Here is a 22,028-nt window from a genome sequence, read left to right on the forward strand (position 1 = left end):
ATAGGTTAATTTGATCTTCATTTTTAAAAAGTCAAATTTAAAGGAGATAAGTGGATTTGTTGAGAAATATTTTGTTAAAAATTATGAAAAGATTAACATTTGAATTGTAGATCATTGGAAAACTGTCAAATTACTGAGAGTATTTTGGGTCATGGATTAAGAAAGATGTTTTCCCCTGACAAGGTAGAGTACAGTTCTAGCCCTAAGAACTATTTATATACATCAGTTATTATCTGCTTTGGATTTGATCTTTCATGAATAATATAATCCTACAAGTATGATTTGGGTGTTTGTTTTTTTAACCCAAGGAACTAATATGTTCTCACTAACCCATACTCTGAATTTCATCAGATAGTCTTAGTATTTTATTATTATTTTTTAAAGATTTTTATTTATTTATTTGACATAGAGAGATCACAAGTAGGCAGAGAGACAGGCGGAGAGAGAGAGTGAGAAGCAGGCTCTCCGCTGAGCAGAGACCCCGATGTGGGGCTCAATCCTAGGACCCTGAGATCATGACTTGACCCGAAGGCAGAGGCTTAACCTACTGAGCCACTCAGGTGCCCTAGTCTTAGTATTTTAACGAGACAAAGTTTTTGCTTCAGATTTATATCACTTTTATGGTATGACAGGTACTTGTTTAGATTTTGTTTAACTATGTTTTTAAGCCAGAAAGAAGTTTTGAAAAATTTTGTTGAAAGATAAACTGAGGCATATTAGAAATTAAGAGTTTATTTGATCAGAAACTATTCTAAGGGGGCACACCAAACCGGAAGTAATTAGGAGTACCCTGTAGATAGGTAAGAAAGACACTTATAAGAGAAAATGTGGAAGCAAAGAAACGAAATTATAGCTAAAGCCCAGCTGGCTGTGGTGATGGGTTGTCCTTTGGTTCTGAGTCCTTCACACTGAGGCATTTTACAGCCTTAGGTTTGGGTTTGCTTAGGTAAACTGCTTAGGCATTAGTACCACCTCTGTCTGTTTGGTTTCCATGTTTAATTAACTTGATTAGAATCTCTGATAAACAGTTGTTATACTGAATGGAAATTTTAAAAAATCAAGACTGTAGTTCCTAGTCATCAGCTTTAAAAAATTCCACTTTCTTAGTTAATGGTAGATTATATGACTAGGGAAATTGAACTTGTTTAATTTTATCAGTGGGAGTTACTAGCTGAGCATATAGAGCAACATAGATGCTCAGTAAATGCTGAATAAGTGAATGAATGAGAGTGTAAGTGGAGAAAAAATTAGTAATTGTATTAGTCAGGGATTGTATTATTTTCCTTTTTCAGTGCTAGTCATTTAAATGTCCTCTGCCTTGAATAAGTTACATGTAGCTGTGAATAAATATAACTTCATTTCAAAAGCGCTTGCCTCACATAACAAGAAATCGAGATTACAGCCAACTAGAATACTATATTATTTCCCTGACTACCTTATGGTTGTCTCTAGATCAGAAGTGGAAAGAGCACTGACCCATGGAATTGCTAATTGTTCTTTTCTACTGAGGCCATTAGTCATAACAAAGGTAAGTGTATTGTCTTCCATTGCTTTAGTAAGCAATTGCTGCTGGGCCTTATTTTCTTCATTTTACCCTGGGACCCATGGACTTCTGGGACCAAGAACCTCGGATGGCTATGAGCTGAGCCTATAGGATTCCCCTCTTACTTTTTGTCTGCATTGCACGTGTTATGCAGGGCAGCCTAATGCTGTGATTTGGGGAGTTTTACAAACTACTGAGGGCCAGTTCTAGAGATTCTGACTTAATTGGGTTAGTGTACTAAAAGCTCCTCAGGTGATTTTAATCACAGCCAAAACTGAGAATCACTAGACGACTTAGACCGCAGGCTCTTGGCAGTTGACTTAACCCTTTTGTATCCCAAATTCCTCTTCTGGAAAAATGATCATAGAATCCATCTCACAGGCTATGAGCAGATTGAGTGAATTAATACAGATCTTCCTCAACTTATGTCCCAAGAAACCCTTCTAAGTTGAAAATACTAAGTCAAAAACACATTTAAGATACCTAACCTAGCCAACATTCTAGTTTAGTCTACTTTAAATGTGCTTAGAACACTTACATTAGCGTTCAGTTGGGCAAAAGCCTGCTGATTTTTATAATAAAGTTTTGGATATGTCATGTAATTTATTGAATAATGTACTGAGAGCGAAAAACAAAACGGGGTCACAATCATGTGGCTGACTGCGAGCTGTGGCTCCCAGCTGCTACCCAAGCATCATGAGACAGATCATACCGTGTGTTTCCAGCCCAGGAAAAGATCAAAATTCAAAGTCAGTTTCTACCAAATGCACATCAATTTTGCACCATTAAAAAATCAAAAAATTGTAAATCAAACCATCAGAAGTCAGGGACCATTTGTATATGTAAATCACTTAGATCTTTGTCTAGCTTCTAAGTGCTATAAAACTGTTGCTCCTGGGGCGCCTGGGTGGCTCAGTTGGTTAAGCGTGTTCCTTTGGTTCAGATCATGATCCTAGGTCCTGGGAGCCTCACTTTGGTCTCCCTGCTCTGCTGAGAACCTGGTTCTCTTTCCTCCTCTGCCCCTCTGCACTGCTCTCTCACAGGCTCTCAAGCGTGCTCTCTAATAAATAAATAAAATCTTTAAAATAAAAATTGGTCCTTACTCTTTGGTAAATAAGGGACCAGTAGTAATAACAGCTAGTCTTTGCTCAGCACATACGTTTAATATAATTCTAAAATCTTTAAACCTCACCACCATATTAGGGAGATATTATTATTCCCATTTTACAAAAGAGGAAACTGAAGCACAGAGCTCTAGGGAATTTTATAAAGGCCCAAATTTTCCAAGGATTTCAGGAGGATTAGATGTCAGGTAGTCTGAATTCAAGCACATTAAAAAAAAAAAAAAAGGCACATGTCAAATTGCAAAATAAAATGTGTTCTGATAAGAATTAGTTTGAAATTTCAAATACAATAAAAGATTTAATATGAAAACAGTTTCTTGGTTATGCCAAATAGTTACCAAGCCTGTGTATAAGCACTTGACTTACAAACCAACATTTTTGGGGTATGGGCCCAATAGCTTATTTAGCTGAACTTCCTATAGAATATAGTATAATATGGTAGCATGGAGATTTCTGAATTCTTTGGAGTAGGTTCAATTTCTGTAATCCTAGAAATAAGAGGAGTTAAATCTTTATTACTCTATCAAAGTAATTCTTTTATCAGATATTTATGTTTGTGGTGGAATGCTTAGCGTAATGGGTAATGAGTGATACAAAGTCATATGCAAAGGTAGACTATATCTTCATAATGAGTTGATGGTAATCAGAATCATGGATAAGATGCTTAGATTCATAAAAAAAAAAAAACAGATGGAAGAGTTTTTTTTAAGATTTTATTTATTTATTTTAGAGAAGGAGAGACTATGAGAGAGCATGAGAAGGGAGAAAGAGGGAGAAGCAGACTCCTCGTGGAGCTGGGAGCCCAAGGCAGGACTCCATCCCAGGGCTCTGGGATCATGACCTGAGCTGAAGGCAGTGGGTTGAGCCACCCAGGCATCTGGAAGAGGATTTTTGTTTTTTGTTAATATTTTATTTATTTATTTGACAGAGAGAGAGAGAGAAAGATCACAAGTAGGCAGTAAAGCAGGCAGAGAGAGAGGGGGAAGCAGGCTCCCCACTGAACAGAGAGCAGAGAGCCCCCCCACACACACACACAACACTGGGCTCGATCCCAGGACTCTGGGATCATGACCTGAGCAGAGCAGAGCCACTGAGCCACCCAGGTGCCCCTTGGAAGACTTTTGATAATAAAGATGATTGCATACAATTCTCATATGTAGGGATTGTGAAATGCCCCTAAGAAAAGAATTGTTATAAAAATAGCTTAAGTTGCTAAAAAGAATATGACAAATGGACTTGCTGTATATTCATTGTTGAAACCAGAAATGAGTTCAGATTCTCCTTCTGTTTGGTCACATGAAGCTTGTTTGGTTTCTGCTAGAATTGAGATGAATTGTTTTATGGAGAGTGGTCAATATGGAAAAAATAGTACCAGGTTTTCTTGGGTAGTGTTGAAAGTGTAAATGGTCCATTTAGTGATGGGACCGATAGTAGGATGATTGCTAATTGATCAACATAGAGAATTTTGCTATTGCCTACAGGGTTCTGGTTAATGAATATTTTGAGTTTGAAGCTCAGCTGATCAGAGAAAGGAGAGTAGACAGCCAAACTTGATATGGCTACTATGAATGGGATGCCATGATGAATATGGTATGCGTAGTGGAATTCATATCATTATGGCCGGGGTGAGGACTAGGATTGGTGCAATAATAAATGTGGACACTGATGATAGTGGTTGTAGTGGTTCTTTAATAAGTAGTTTGAAGTCAGTGATAGGTTGTAAGAGGCCAGTGATGTTTGATCCTTTATGAAGTCTCCTATAACCTAATAATACTTCTCACTCCACTAATGGGAGGAATGCTGTAACAAGTAAAGTAGGGTTAACTAATAAAAGGATATTAATTATGAACCTACTGTTAAGAAGAGGAATTCAACCTCTGGCAATTAAGGTTTAAGTTTTACACAATCACTGGGCTTTGCCACCCTAAGGAACTCTGTCCTGGGCAGGTTGGTATAAATTAATAGATTAAGATTACATTATCTATTAGTTTGAAGGCGCTTTTGTAAAGTAGGCCTTATTTCTGTTGTCTTCTCACATTGGGAGAAGTATAGGACAGAAACAGACTTGGATTTCTCTGGTCTGAACAGAGATCATTTAGGACTTAATTGTTGAACAAATAAATTATTAATAGCACTTATACAATTAGGGTGTCCTGACCCAACATCAGGGTCTTGAACCCTATTACCAATATGGATTGCACTGTTACCCTAGGGTAACTTGTTCTATTGATCTATATTTTGGATCAATAAGTAATAAAATATTTTAATTAATTGGTCTAGATTTTTAGTCACTCAGAGGTTTTTATTCTCAAGCAAAATTATAAATCCATCTAAATTATAAATTATAGCTCAACCAATATTGTAAGCCCATATAAAGTTTTATTATTCCTTAAATTTGGTTAATTTTTGTTTTTGTTTTGTTTGCTTTTTTTTGGCCTAGTTAATTAATTCCTTAGGGTCTCCTCATCTTATGTCATTCCCACATCTTCTTGGGAAGGTAATTCCACTGACTAAGAGACAGTAAAATCCTCATGCCGCCATTGATAACACGAGTCCATATATAGGGGAAAAATGATCATGCTGCTTTTGCACGGTCAGGATATCAAAGACCTTATACAGGATGTTACTGGGCAGACAGTATTTCTGACATTAGAAATCACTAATGGTGATGTTTTTGGTAAAGAGGTGAGTTTGTGTTTGCCAAGTTCCTCTCACTTTTTCCCTAATCTTAAATGTGTACCTATGTAGGGTTAACAATAGATTTAATGATTACTAGCTTGGATTCATCTTGTTAACTATTGGCAGTTCCATTCTGATATAAGCTTATGCAAAGAGAAACCATTTCTGTTGCTCTTATTAATAATATTGCTTCCGTTAACTAATAGATTAATCCAGTATTAGGTCAGGAGTGTTGTTTTGTTTTGTTTTTGAACTAAGATAAATAACATGTACTGAGCTTCAAACCTTAATTGGTAGCTGCTTTTAATTTACTTATAATTGAGTTTGGTAAGTGTGAGCTAGCCATGGTTCAAAGTGGTCATTTAATATGAAATCTCCTAGGTGTAAAGTAGGTTCTTTGTTTAAGCTAGACTTTGATTTATTTATCTGGGCACACTTTCCGGTATACTTATCTTGTTATGACTTGTCTCCTCTTACATATAATTTATTAATAATTACTAAATGCATTTTGATACTTGAAGAGGGTGATGGACAGTGTGTGTGCTTCTTGAACTAATTAAACTCTCTATTAATTTACTACTTAATCATCTTTCAGTTTTTAGTTTTATAAAAATTTTGCTATAACATTTCATGTTCTTAGAGTAGAAAATGTAGCCCATTTCTTTCTATCCCAAAAGCTACACCTTGATGTAATGTTTTTGTGTTTCATATTTGTGCTTATTGTAATTCCTTTTTACGGTTTGCAGGGAATGGCAGCACGCAGCCCATTATTAGGCAGAGTTGGTAAGGTTTTTTGTTTTTTTTTTAAATTTTTTATTTTTTATAAACATATATTTTTATCCCTGGGGGTAGGTTTTTTGATTACAGAACAGACTTTGCTAGTGGGCTGCGCAGCACCACCAATTCTTTTTTGAGTTTTAGGCTGTTGCAAGTAGTAGTCCTCTAGTGAATATTTTGTTTATAATTACTTGAGTCTGGGGTTAAGCATAGTAGAGTGTCTAGTCCCAGTTTGGGTCTTAGTTATCCTATAGTCAAGAATATTAGTCACTTTCATGGTTTGTTTGTTTTTTAGCTGTAGCTTCTTGCAGCCTAATTAAAATTTAACTTTACTATAGGAGTTATCTTTAGAATGCTTCACACCAAAGCTATAATAATTTGGGTTAATCCTGTGACTTCAGGGGCTAGCACAAAATCTACCAACCCTAATTACTATAACTTAGTCAAACTTGTTTATGGTTTAATTTTTATCACTACTGTTTCCTGTAGAGGTGTGGTAAAGCAAGGTGTTAGGTACTTTTAGTCCCTTGATGCCTACTCCTTTTGTTGATCAATTTAGAGGACATTCTCACTAGAATGGAAATACTTGTATATGTAATTATATTAAAAATTAATGGAAGGGGGCCCCTGGGTGGCTCAGTTGGTTAAAGCCTCTGCCTTAGGCTCAGGTCATGATCTCAGGATCCTGGGATCAAGCCCCGCATCGGGCTCTGTGCTCAGCAGGGGGCCTGCTTCCATCTCTCTCTCTCTGCCTGCCTCTCTGCCTACTTGTGATCTCTGTCTGTCAAATAAATAAATAAACTCTTTAAAAAAAATTAATACAAGGACTGGGATCAAACCTATGGATGTATAGAGTTGGTAAATTCATATAGGCATTTTCATTGCCTTGCTCTAATTAAGCTGCATTAATGAATCACATATGCCCATGAAGGGTTTATGGATTTAAGTGATCTGTTGGTATCAATTGAATGATTTTTTTAAAGTTGAGTGAATTTTTTTTTCTCATTTCTCAATGTTAAGAGTCATGCATAATTTTATTTCAGGGCTTAGTTTACTATACTTTAATTTTAATCAAAGAAAATGTCCGATCTAGGGTAATTCTTGTCTACGGAAATTTTGTGAATTTAAGTAGCATACTGGTATCCACGGAAAAAAATTTAAAAATTGAGTAGTTTTTTCCTAATCTGTGAGAGCTGAGGATAGGAGTGTTAATCTGTGGTTTTGGTCAGGTGTGTATTTAGTCATAATTAAAGTATTTAGGAGATAGGAAATGAGGGTTGATAGATTTAATCTTGTCTGGGAGTTTGGCGAGATTACATACACTATAAGGTTTAAGTGGGTATAGGGAGTTTCCTAAGCTAATTGGTGAGAATATCCATATGCACACATATAATTTTTCCATATCTTGTAGCCATTGACTGAATAACACCATATGGTTGATGATGGAGGTCATATTCAATATAACCTCAGGTACAAGTGTTCAACTATGGAAAGGCTATAGCTGATTTACATCATCTCCATTCCCACCCCACCCCCAAAATTAAATATCAATGTGTGACACCACAATTATCTGTGAGCATGGGTTGATTAGTCATTAGTCCATTGAGAAATCTTCTTTAAGAAGGAGGAATGGGCAGGTCTCGGTGAGATGATCCTGAAGTAAGAACCAGACACCACATCATTTTTAGAAACCCACAAATTAGGACCACAGAGAGAAGAGGGACTCATTTGTGGATGGATTGCTGGTTTCTCAAAGCTTGGTGATCAAGTAATGTTTTTGGTTTTGATAAACATGTTGATAGAAATGATTTGACTTAGGATTACCTGGGTAGCTTAGTAGGTTAAGCATCTGTCTGCATTTGGCTCAGGTCTTGATCATGAGGTTCTGGGATTAAGCCCCATGTTGGGCTCCTGGCTCAACAGGGAGCCTGCTTCTAACTTACCCTCTGATCCTGCCCCCTGCTTTTGCTCACTTTCTTTTTCTCAAATGAATAAATTTAGAAACAATCTTTAAAAAAATTATTTGAGTTAATGGGGTATGTCTGATTAATATGTCCTATGTAATACTAATCATGTGTATTCTGTCATGGATATTTGTAGTGTATAGGATTTATATGTATGATAAAATGCTTCATATATTAATTTAATGTACATGGTAATATTTGGGGTAAATCATTAATGCACAATTACACATGGCATATATTATCAGATATATATATACACACACACACTAAATATGTGGTAGACTGAATGTAAAAGTAAATAACAATAGGATTAACTTAGGATTTTTTCATGCTAACAGTATATGACAATGTTTTTGTTCATGTGTGAATTTCCAAGGAGTAGTTTAGAATTTCAGTTTTGGATACTGGTGGTGGAGCTGGAGCTTCTTCCCTGAGTTCTAAAGAGAAGTATTCTTTTTCTGGTTTACAGGAACAGAGTAGTATATTATAAATATTCAATGTTTTAGAATACTATTTTTAGTAATTTGGGGGAGTGTTTCAGTATAAAAATGAGGAGAAAATGTAAAACTGATGCTTGCTGAGTAGTAAAGATGAATAGATGTACAACTGGTTGTCTTCCGATGCATGTTAGTGTTCTGTCTGATACTAGTAATCAGAAGAAGTATCAATAAGGGGTTGGAATATTATCTTTCATTATTATTGGTGTGTGAAACATTGAAACGATTGCTAGAATTAGAATTGAGAAAATTAGGGATAATACATTGCCTAATTTATGAGGAGAAGGTCTTTAACTGTGTGGGTGAATAAGAAATATCATTCTGGCTTCATGTGGGGATTGGGGAGCATTGAGGGTGTCGGCTGAAGTGTATTTTCTGGATCTCCTAACAGGTCAGGTGGAAATAAGACTGAAATGGATAGTACCAGAATTAGGAATAAGGGTCCTAGGATATCTTTCACTATGTGAAATTTTGGCTTGGAGTTTTATCCATGTCAGATGAGATTCCTGATGGGTTTTTGGATCCTGTTTCATGAAGAAATAGTGGGCAATCACTAGGGCTGAAACCATGAATGCATTAGAGAATAAAGTGAAAGGTGAAGAGTCAGATGCGTAGATTTGCTCACTAAAAGTCCCCCTCAGATTCATTCTACCAGGCTAATGCTGATGAAAGGCATAACTGAAAGATTTGTAAGAACTGTTGCACCTCAGAAGGATATTTGGCTTCATAAATCCAAGAATGCTGTGGCTATTATGATGAATAATAGAATCTTTTCATATTTCATGTTTCTAGGAAGGTATAAGCTCCATAGCATAGGCCACATCCTACATGAATGAATAAGTAGATAAAATATATGGATGCTCCATTGGTGTATAGATATCAGATAATTCATTCATAACCTATATCTCCGCAGATATGGGTTTTGGCTGAAAGACAGTTATTATCAATGTATGATGTATAGAGCGTGTAGCTAGGAATAGTCCTGTCAGAATTCATAAAGTTAAGCAGATTCCTAAAGGGGTGCCAAAATATCATCATGATGAGATGCTTGGGGCTGATAAATAAATTTGTAATCTGGATTAGTGGATAGGATTGTTGGATGTTGGTCATTAATGTACATAGAGTTGAAATACAATGGTGATTTTAGTTCACTGGTCAGGGGTAAAGTCCATGCGACGGGGTATCTGGGTGGCTTAGTTAGTTAAATGTTGGAGTCTTGATTTTTGGCTCTGGTTATGATCTCAGGGTTGTGGTCTTGAGCCTCATGTGGGGCTCGGTTTACAAAAGTGTCTGTTTGAAATTCTCTCCCTTTCTTTGACCCTCCTGCTGCTCATTTGCACTCTCCCTCTATTTCTCAATTTTTTTTTTTTTTTTTAAGAGATAGATGCATAGCGAGCACAAGAAGGGGAAGGGTCAGAGTGAGAAGTAGACTCCCTCACTGAGCAGGGAGCCTGATGGGCTCCATCACAGGACCTGAAGATCATGACCTAAGCTGAAGGCAGACACTTAATCATCTGAGCCACCCAGGCACCCCTCAAATAAATCTTTAGAAAGAAATGTGAGAATAATAATGACCTATATTGTGTTTTAAGTACTATTTTTGTGATTAGTTTTGCAGGTTTTTGTTCTTGTTTTGTTTTTAAACCTTCTATTTATGGTGGGTTAGGGTTGTTTAAATGCTGGAATCAGTTGTGGTAATGTAAGCAATCTTGGTGGATCTTTTCCAGGTTTAATTTTTTTTTTTTTTTAAGACTTAATTGAGGGATCGATTTTGGTGGCTTTTCATTATACAAGGTTTTGGCCACTGAGCAATATCCTGAGGATTGGGTTTCTAATATAATTATCTTAGAGATATTTCTTTTAGGACTCTTGCTGAAAGTTATGGTAGTTTCAGGTCTTAAACATAATATCCACCTCATTTTTTTTTTTTAAGTTTAATTGGTTAGAGGACTGAGTAATCTATGAAACCAGGAATTCTAAGGTTGTTTTGTTCTGTTTTGGTTTGGTTTGGTTTGTTTGTTTTGGTGAAGAGGCTATAGAGATTTCCCCATTATATAGATGTGCTATTAGACTACTAAGTTGTGATTGGTTGTTTGTTGCTGATTGGCATTATGGTCATTCTACAGGTTACTCATAGAAATTAGGTATAGGTTTAGGATTAATATGATGAGAAAAGAGGAAAAGATATAATTTAATTTCTGATGAAAAAGGTCTAATTGGTATGGAGAGTCTTATTTGGAAGGGGGGAATGGATTTTGGTAATATACTTTCTAGTCAAGTTAAGTCTAGTAAGTCTAGTAGTAATGAAAAATTTATTTAAAAAATAAATTTAAAAAATTTTTAATTTAAATTCAATTAACCAACATACAGTACATCATTAGCTTCAGATATAGTGTTCAGTAATTTATCACTTGCATATAAGAGCCAGACTTGACAACAAATTTTATTAATGGTGAGAAGCAGTGTATATGAGTTGGAAAATATCTGAGAAGATTTGAGAATTGGGATTAGCATGAAGGATGATCAAATCTTAGTGTTTGTGTTGTAAAGTTCAGTTAAAGTGCCAGAATAAAACCCAAGATAATCATGGCAATAGCTGTTAATTTTAGATAGGAAGGCATAATTATCTGTGAGATAGTTAGGGTAGTCTTAGAAATTAAGAATCTGGCCAAGATACTCCCCATTAAAAGACATTTAGTAGAATTGATTAAGAATGGGTTGTTTTCACTAATTACAATTAAAGTAGAAAAATGGGTCTGTCCTAGGAGTGAAGAAAATAATTTGGATGCTGTGGACAGCTGTATACAATGTGTTGTGGTTTTAATAATTAAGACTTGGGAATAAAAACTTGTGAGGAAGGGTATTCCTATTAACGCTAAGCTGCCACTGGTGAGTGAGACTGTGGTGAAAGGTAATGCTTTAAATAGTTCTATTTTTCAGATGTCTTGTTCATCATTTAGATTATAAATAATGGATCTGTAACATATAAACAATATAGTTTTAAAGAATACGGATGTGGAGAAATGTTAAATGTGGTTGATTAATACTAACAGTTACTATTAGATTTAAATGGCTTGAGGTGGAAAAAGCAACAATTTTTAAAATATCATTTTGGTAAGACCCAAGATTGCTGTAAACAACGTAGTGATATCTCCTAGTAAGATTTGTTACTGTTTGAATAGTTTCATTTTCTATTAGTGAATGGAAATGGATTAGTAGAAAGACACCTACTACAACTATGGTACTTGAATGGGTGGGTATAGGGTCTTCTATGCCTAGTGAAGTCCTGGGTGAATGTCAAATTGGGCAGATTTGCCAGTTGTGGCTGAAAGTAGTCTGATTAATGGAGAATTAATATGATTGAAGTTGAGTACAGAAATTTGAAAGTGTAAAGAGCCAGGTAAATAGGAACCCATGTTCTTGATACAGTGAATCTACTCCCTTCTACGTGGTTTATAGAATTGCTTGAAGGTTGGGTGCCCGGGTGGCTTAGTGGGTTAAAGCCTCTGCTTTCAGCTCAGGTCATAGTCTCAGGGTTCTGGGATTGAGCTCCACATTGGGCTTTCTGCTCAGCAGGGAGCCTATTTCCCTTTCTCTCTCTCTCTGCCTGCCTCTCAGCCTACTTGTGATCTCTCTCTCTCTCTGTCAAATAAATAAATAAAATCTAAAAAAAAAAAAAAAAAAAGATTGCTTGGAGGTAAAGGATGTGTACTCTAGAAACTACAGAACACTTGAGAAAAAAATTGAAGAAGTAGGTTGTTGGACGTTGGGCAGTGTTTGTGCTATGGTGAGGGCTGTGAATTGTGTAAGACTGATGAATCACAGACCTGTACTTCTGAAGCAAATAATACATTATATTTTAGTAAAAAAAAAATTTTTAAATGCACATTTAGGGGCCCCTGCCTGGCTCAGTTGCTAGAGCATGCAACTCTTGATCTTGGGTTTCTGAGTTTGAGCACCACAACTGAGTACAGAGATTGCTTAAAATTAAAAAATTTTAAAAATCTTTAAAAAATGCAGAAAAATAGGGGCACCTGGGTGGCTCAGTGGGTTAAAGCCTCTGCCTTCAGCTCAGGTCATGATCGCAGGGTCCTGGGATTGAGCCCCGCAGCAGGCTCTCTGCTCAGCAAGGAGCCTGCCTCCCTTCCTCTCTCTCTCTGCCTGCCTCTCTGCCTACTTGAGATCACTTTCTGTCAAATAAATAAATAAAATTGTTTTTAAAAAATGCAGGAAAATAAAAGCTTCTGCACAGCAAAGGAAACAATCAACAAAAAACTAAAAGACAACCTACAGAATGGAGGAAGATATTTGCAAATGATATTACAGATAAAGAGCTGGTATCCAAGATTTGTAAAGAATGTCTCAAACTCAACACCCAAAAACCAAGTAATCCAGTCAAGACATGGGCAGAAGACCTGAACAGACACTTCTCCAGAGAAGGAATATAAAGGCTAACAGACACATGGAAAAATGCTCCACATCACTTGCCATCAGCAACATAACAATGAGATACCACCTTACACCAGTTAGAATGGCAAAAATTAATAAGATAAAAAAAAATGTTGGTGAGTATATGGAGAAAGGGGAACCCTCTTACACTTTTGGTGTGAATGCAAGCTGGTACAGCCACTCTGGGAAACAGTTTGGAGGTTCCTCAAGATGTTAATAATGGAGATACCCTATGACCCAGCAATTGCACTACTGGGTATTTACCCCAAAGATACAGATGTAGTGAAAAGAAAGGGCACATGTACCCCAATGTTCATAACAGCAATGTTTACAATAGCCAAACTGGAAGGAGCCATGATGTCCTTCAACAGATGAATGGTTAAAGAAGATGTAGTTCATATATACAATGGAATATTACTCAGTCATCAGAAAGGATGAATATCTACCATTTACATCAACATGGATGGGATTGGAGGGTATTCTGCTGAGTGAAATAAGTTAATCAGAGAAAGACAGTTATATGAATTCACTCATATGAGGAACATAAGGAATAGTGCGGAGGACAATAGGGGAAGGGAGGGAAAACTGAATGGGAAGAAATCAGGGAGGCAGACAAACCAGATGAGACTCTTGACTCCAGGATATAAGCTGAGTGTTGCAGAAAGAGGGGTGGATGGGGGGAGGGGATAGCTGGGTAATGGGCATTAAGGAGGGCATGTGATGTGATGAGCACTTGGTGTTATATACCATTATGAATCATTGAACATTATATGAAAATTGAATTGAATTTAAATTTAAAAATGTAACAAGGTGGGAAAAAAGGAATTGCTTAGAGGGTCACAGTGTTGAATCTACTTGTCTGTGTCATTGCCCAGTGAGTAGAAAAGGTGGGATTCCTATTCCCTCTCATCCAATGAATAGTTGAAGAAGGTTGTTGGTGGTAACTAAAATTAGTACAGTAATAAGGAATATAAATACTTGAAAAATTGGTTAATGTTGGGATCTGAATTATATCATACTTATATTATTCTGTAACGATCACGTAATTAAAAGTGCTACTGGTATAAATATTATTGAGAAATAGTCTAATCTAAAACTAAGGGATAAAATTAGGATATGAATGGTAATTCAGTATTAGTTTAAAACAATTCTCTTGGCCCAAATAAATGAATATTGTGTGGGGATCAGACTGGGTAAGAAGGGATAAGAGAGGATATTTTTTACACAGTCTGGATATAAATCACTTTTGTAGATGTTAGAGGTGTTTAGTATAATTGGTAAGGTTACCATAAATACTGATATTAGTATGGAAGTAGTGAACAAATTTATAACTTTTATTTGGAGTTGTACCAATTTTTTGGTTCCTAAGATAAATGGTTGGTTCTATCCTTCTACAAGTTCCAAAAAAGCCATATTATATATGGAAGAATGAACTAGTAGTTTTTGCATACTTTCTTGATGATTAAGAAGTTGAGTTTCTATTATATTCACATTCAGTCTTTAGACTATATTTACAGTAGATGGAGCCCTGAAATAATTTGGGGACTAAGTATTATATTAGGGATATTTACATGAAAGTAAGATTTCATTTGAGCTGTAGGTTTCTTACTTTCCCTACTCAGGACATGATTTCCATAGCTCTGAGTATCCAAACAGAAGTCTGTTTCCTCAAGTAGATAACAGTGCAATAAACTATTATTAGATTATTTATTGAAAGATAAAGTTTCTCTGTAAATATTTATCCTAACATTTAAAGAATAGCTAGTCGTATAGACAGGAGGAGGAGAGGTTTATCAAGTCTTCTAGCTAAAGTGCTATTACCATTACTATAGGCGTATTTTTCAGTATCTAAAAAATTTTAATTTTTCTGTGTTTCAGACATAGGAGGAGCCCTGTCATTCCCTTTCTTACAGATTGAGTTTAGAGTGGATGTTTTCTCAAATGATTCACTGCTTCATAGTTTGTTGATTGTGTTTGTGTGTCTGGTCAACAGTCTCTTTTTCTATAGCTGTAATGATTTATAGCCAATTTCACTTTTCCCTCTTTGATAACATTTCCCAAATTCCCATTTCAACAAACTTAAAGCGCATTTAAAGCATTCTGGTCTTCATGTTAGAGTTGATCCTTGAATGTTGTACATTTGACTTTTGTACACCTTCTACTCTTTATTGAAACTTTTTTTGGTTCCAATCTGACTTTATATTGGTTCATCCTAGATGACACTAACTATGGAATCCATTTTTTAGTTTTGGTGGTGTTGATTAAATTTTATTGATTATTGCAGCTTGCTTTCATTTTATTAAAATGAGAGGAAAATGTAAGAGATAATCTAACAGCTAATACTGATGAAGTAGGATTGAAATACAGAGTGAAGACATATGTAATGATGAATGTGTTCATTTTTAGCCTCTGTTATAAAGAAACATAAAATTGAAAAAACGATTTGAGATGCAGGCTATTTATCATGAAAGACTATGCCAGAGAATGGTAGGGATTGCATTTTGCACTTTATTCCATATGGCACAGAGTTCCTCCTCCCTACCTCTTAACTGTGCAGTTTCTTTGGACGTTAGCGCTTTTGGTTTGTGCATTTTCAATAAAAAACATCTAAAGTGGACTTCAGCTCTTAATGTTTATTGAATTTAGTGGAGTGTTGCCCAGTAATCTTTGTGTAAAGCAAAACCTTAGAATTGTGTATTAACCAACACTTATGTGTCCCAAACCCTGATCTCTAGGCTCCCAATATGAATAGGAAGGTTAGGTGTGACCAGGCAGTTTACTGGTCAATTTAGATTAAGGATCTCTCTCTTTCAAAGCCATCATTTAAGTGCTTCTTGTAACCAACCATTCCATGCTAGCCTTTCATTTTCTCGGGTGAGGATGCTACAATAAGAACAAAATATTTTCTGTAGTGAAACAAATGCTATCATTTTCTACCAAAATCTTTCCATAGGACTTGGGGTTGGAGGTGGGGGAGGGGAACCACTAGAAATATTTTTACCAACCCAACAAATTAACTTCATTGGCCACTATAAATTTTATCAAAATGACATAAGATTATAAAAAAAAAAAATTCAGGGCATATACAAAATTATGAAGTAACAAATTATCCAAAATCTCACAGATTTCAATATCCTTCCAGACATCTCCTTGTATGTATGTGTGTAGAAATAGATATGTAGATCGGTAGAGAATAATTTATTTATCCTAGAGAGATAGAGATCAGATGAGACTGGACACATTCGGGGGGGTATGGCCGTAAATGAGGGAGAAGGAAGGAGGGGTCCTGTGAGCATGATGGGGAGGGGGGAGGAAGGGATAAAGAGGGAACGTGTGGAAGGAAGGAAGGAAGGGAGAGGGAGGGAGGGAGAGGGAGGGAGAGAGAGGGAGGGAGAGGGAGGGAGGGAGAGGGAGGGAGAGAGAGGGAGGGAGTGAGAGGGTACACGTGAGCCTGGTGGGAGAGGGGAGAGGGAGAAGGAGAATGAGAGAATCTCTAGTAGACCCTGCACTGAGCGTGGAGCCTGACGTGGGGGTCATTCTCAAGACCGGGAGATTATGACCTGAGCCAAATCAAAAATCTGATGCTTAACCCATTGAGTCACCTAGGGACCCCCGAAATAGAAAATTTTAATTAAATTTGTTTACTTGAATTTTGCTAAGAAAAATAACATTTTAAATGTAAAAACTAGTAAAACTTACATGTTTTCCTTAAAAAAAAAAAGAGTAAGTTTTCTAAATGAATGAGAAACGAATATTAATTGGTTAGTATCACTGTGATTTTTTTTTCAATTACCATCTTTCAATTTTAAGTAACATTAATGTATTCCCTAGTCTGAAGGAAAGGTGATTAGCATTCTCAACCTTTTCCCTACTTCCCCACCCCATATCTTTCAGTATTTGTTAGTTATAATATTTTAAACTGTTAGAGTTTATAAAATTTACCATCTTTTCTGCAAACACCTTTCCCCAGATGTTCAGTCATAGCAAAACAGTTAGTAGATTTAATGTGCACCGCCAGTCCTTTTATGATGCATTTTCTCTCTTCATTATTGATCTCCTGGTTTGCTGCATTTTATCAAGCTTTATCCCCTAGAATTCATGGATACTACATTTCTAGAGTTCTAGCGTGTTTGATATGTCTCTCTGCTATCTTTGTATTTGTCAAGTTGAATGGGTAGAATATTCCTGAGACTATTCTCTCCTTGGAGAAGTTTATGTCCATAACTTTCTTATCTTATATCCTTGAATGTGGCTGTAGAGAAACCTGAGACGAATCTGATTTCTTTCTTTCTAGTGATGTGCTTTCCTTGACTGCATACTTAAGGAATCTTGTCCTTTATTCCTGAAGTTTGATAATTTCCCCGGCATATATCTGTGTTGCTTGTTACCAAGATATGTATATATAATATACAGAAACTTTCCTATTGTATCACAAACTCTCTTGATATGTTTACTGTTTCATTTTAGGGGAAATTATCCTGCAAAATATACAAACATATAAATGGTCTCCCCATTTATATTCTCTTTAATTTCTTCAAACTGTGTTTTTTCCCTGCATATACTATGTTCATCACAGCCTTTTATCTGTAACGTTGATTACATTTCACATATTCTAGTCTTTAAAAAAATTTTTTTCTGATTTATTCTGTAATAGAGTTAATCGAACATCCTGAGCTTTCTAATCTTTTTAGTGTAATTCTGTCGCAAGTCATCTTTGTTTTCTTAAATTTTGTGAATCTTTTTTTGAAATCATATTTTTAATTCTAGAATTTTAAGCCCTTGCCATACTTTTTTCTTGGGCTATGTCTTTCCTCCAAATTGAGCCATCTGTGTGTATATACTTAATACTTCCCTTGCTCCTCTCTTTCCTTATCTCTTTTTCTCTACTTTTCCTCATTCTTGCTTTTTTTCCTCTTTTCGTCCCCCCAGCCCCATCCAAACCTCATTTTTCATCTCTACATCCAGATCTTGTATGGTTGTCATGTTCTATCTTATTAAAATTTACCAACAGCATCTCCAGATCCTGTTTTTCCTGACAGTCTGACTAAATTTTCCTTAATTGCTTTTTCCCCCCTTTTTCTAAGGATCAATTTATCTTCAGCTCTTTGAGTGCTGTCTCTGTCCCCATTTTACACAAAAGAGAAAAAAAACCCTCATTGGATTCCACATAGCTAATACTACTTTTGCTAATTAGGATTTTACCTACTTTCTTCAAATATTATGCATGTTTCTCTTCAAACTGAAGATAAGTTCAAAGCAAAAACAGGGACCTTCTTAAGGGCAATCAAGCTAGAAAAGTATGAACAATTTTTCCAAAGTTACCAAGTCACTGTGGCAGCTGGATAATAAGAGGAGGTGTAAAGCCATGCTTTCTTACACACATTTAAACAAAATATTTGTTGCTATCACATTAATTGCACACTTCTATCCTTCAAGGAACAAAGATGTCAAGAGACCATATTTGAATTAGTAAGGACCATTCACAATACGCTTGAACCCTTCTTTATAAAGTTAACTACATATTTAGACATCAGATACAATTCCTTCCATTTCTACAATCAAAAGTCAGTTTGCATCTGTGGGCTATTAGTTCTGGCACAGTCCGTGCTGCTGATTTGACACGATTGGTTGCCTCTCCTCTCCCTAAGAGCTAATTGATTAGTTGTCAGTATGATCTATTTTCTGTTACTTTTCTAAATTATCTTAGAAATAGCTTTTGCCAAATATTTAGGCATTACAGAATTTACTCTATTTACAGAGATAGTTTCTTAACAGTAAAATGCCTGAATCAGCAAACCAAATACTAAGCCCTTTTTATTAGATGTACTTGAAAAATCTAATGTCTAGCTATAGTCAGACTTAAGCAGTTAGCTCAGTTAAAAAATAAACACCTGAACGTAAAGGTTGGAAACTAAAACTGAATCTAGAAATTAAGTAACTTGTGATATTTATGGAATCTCTTCTCCCATTCCTAGAGGAATGCTCTTGTACTTGGAATTTTTATTTTTATTATTTTTTTAATTAATTACTTTTTGCTAACATACAATGTATTATTTGCCCCAGGGGTACAGATCTGTGAATCATCAGGCTTACACATTTTGCAGCACTCACCATATCTCATACCCTCCCCAATGTCCATAACCCCACCCCCCTCCCCCTACCCACCTCCCTCTGGCAACCCTCAGTTTGTTTTGTGAGATTAAGAATCTCTTATGGTTTGTCTTCCTTCCGATCCCATCTTGTTTCATTTTTTTCCTTCCCTGTCTCCCAAGTCCCCACTCTGCCTCTCAAATTCCTCATATCAGGGAGAGCCTATGATAATTGTCTTTCTCTGATTGAATTATTTTGCTCAGCATAATACCCTCTAGTTCCACCACTTCTTGGAATTTTTAAAAAATGGCATTTCAACTTGCACAGAATTGTAATCAAACTAATTCTAAAAAAATTTTCAGTAGAAAAAAATGGCACAAAAATGTTCATGTTCATTGCTTTATTAGTGAAATTAATAAATGACAAAATTATATATGCTAAAGCAGCTTGTTAAATAGAGCAGCAGCTTTTTGGGGGGCATAGAAGCAATTTTAACATTACAAACTTTTTTTAATAAAAACATATATTTTAAGACTGCTTGCTGCATTTGGAAATAGGGGAACTTTTTCCACATTCGCTCTGAGAGCCTGTTGAAATCTAATTCATATTGAGTACTTGTCATCCTTCATTTTGCCCTAAACTAGTGGAGATATATTCCCAGTCACAGTGCAGCTTACACTTAACACACTCCAAAATTGAGTCTTTATTCATTGCTTGGTAGGATTACTTATAAATGCAGAGGGCTCTCAGTCATTTTATGGAGACCTAAAGAAGAAACTATGCATCCAATGGAATTAAGCAAAATGCACATTGGCAAGAAAATTAAAAGAATTAAACAGAACATGGATAGAATATTTTCTTAATGCTCTGCATACACTGGGTTTAGGTCATTTTATAAATGACACACTTAATGAGCAACAGTACATAAGTATCTGGAAGTAGAATAATTGTCTGCTTGAACATAGCTTTCTTTGGTACACATCCATACCTGTGGGCTAAAAAGTACAATTTTCTAGGCAAAGCTGGATTTCATAGTGAAAGCAATATCTTGATCATTGAGTGCATGAGATGTCGCATTCTGTGCATGAAATTCTAGGAGTCTGTTGAAGGTCAAGACTCAACTCTGGCCTAAGGTTGAGCTGACTTGAACTGACTTGCATGTGCAGTGCAAGTTTGAGCAGTCTTGAACTGACTTGCATGTGCTGTGGTCTTCCTTTAGTGGCTAAGGTGTTGTGTAACTTCTTTTTTTTCTTACAAACCTAGAAAAAAAAAATAAGGCTTTTTAACCAGTCTACATTCTTAAAGGCAGAAATGGAATGAGTATTTTTTTATTTGTTTATTTAATGTCTGTTTATTGATATCTTCTAAGTACTTTGCTAGGGTCTAGGGACACACACATGAAGATTTGTCCTCAAGTTGCTTACAGTCTACAGGGATACCCAAGTTACAGATTGCAAATGGTGTGATAAAAGCAAACTTAAGACCTATGAGAACAAAAAAGGAAGATCATGGAACCAGCTTCAACTTGGACTGCTGTTCTGGTCTGCTTAGTTGAGGCTAAATGATTATGCAGTAATTTGACTTTATTTTTCTACTCTTGTTTCTTGACTACAACTTTGTTTAACCCCACTTTTGTGGAAGAGCCCCTTCAAGTCTATGTTGAATTTACTAGGGAATATAAGACTGCATACCCTACACAGATAAAATGTGCTATATGAGGAGACCAATAATATGAGTCATAAGAATGCATGTGAAGTGTTTGGACCTGGCCCAGTTCTGATGGAGATGTTCCATTCTTTTTTCTACTTATTTTACTAGGTTATCAGAATGGTATATTTGACTGAATTCATATTTTCAGTTAAACAGAAGGTAGTTTAGTCTCAAGGCTAACTGAATAACCATATTAGATTTGCCTTTTTTTCAGTACCAAAGATTCTACAAACTAGACAAAATATAAGGTAATTCTTCTTAAGCACTGGCCAGTAGGACATACGGAAGTGCGAACTTTGAGAGAAGACAAATACTGGAGAACACAGCATTTGCTTGTGTTCTGCCTGGGGACATTTCTAGACCTGCACTGTCCAATAGGTCACCCACCAGCTACATGTGGTAATTAAAGAAAACAAAATCTATAAATCCAGTTCTTCAGTCAAGGAAGTCACACTTCTAGTGCCTAATAGCCACAAATGTCTAGTGGTTTCCATATTAGACAGCGTAGGTACAGAACCTCACCATCACAAAGTTCTATCAAGCAGTGCTTTTCTAGTCATTGGTACAGGGAATTGGAATCTAAGCAGAGCACAGGGTGCCCTTGGAATCAAATTTCAAGGATGCAGAGTTCTAGGAGAACAGCAGCTTGTGTTTGTGGGGCCTTGTGCAGAGAAGAGAACTATGTAGACAGACCCTCAGGGCTCTGCGTGGTGGAGAACTGCTTGAACAAGGAGCTGTGGAGAGCACAGATGGTGAAAGATGCGGTGAAGAGTGGTGCGTATCTGAGATCTGAACAAAACCACCAGATTCTTTTGGTGCCGGGAGACCTTAGAGCTGGTCTCAGCTAGAGTGATCACGTTGAGAATCTCAGACATTCAATTTTGGCTGAAGAGAGTCTCCACTTGAAGAATAAGGATGACAGCCTAAAGTAGGGTCTGTGCTTTCATGATACAAGGACAAAATTTAATATAAACCCATTTACCAAAGAATAAAAAAGCCTGGCATACTACACTTTAGGTGTGAAGGGCAGTGGTATTTACCACTCACTTTGAACAGCATCAAAATGTAAGATGAATATAATACATATATGCATTATATAATCGAGTAAACATAGCAAAGTACTGACAATTATAGAACCTAGAAGGCAGCTTACGGATTTTCATTGTACAGTTTTGTCAAGTTTGTATATGTTTGC

General features: G+C 36.1%; 1 pseudogene; it reads right to left on the reverse strand.

The window, feature by feature from the left end:
• Positions 1–10,711: 10,711 nt before the first annotated feature.
• LOC131839195 (NADH-ubiquinone oxidoreductase chain 5-like) lies at positions 10,712–12,000 on the reverse strand (annotated as a pseudogene).
• Between the last annotated feature and the right edge of the window lie 10,028 nt (positions 12,001–22,028).

The sequence above is a fragment of the Mustela lutreola genome, chromosome 1 (assembly GCF_030435805.1).
Source record: "Mustela lutreola isolate mMusLut2 chromosome 1, mMusLut2.pri, whole genome shotgun sequence".
NCBI classification, from domain to species: domain Eukaryota; kingdom Metazoa; phylum Chordata; class Mammalia; order Carnivora; family Mustelidae; genus Mustela; species Mustela lutreola.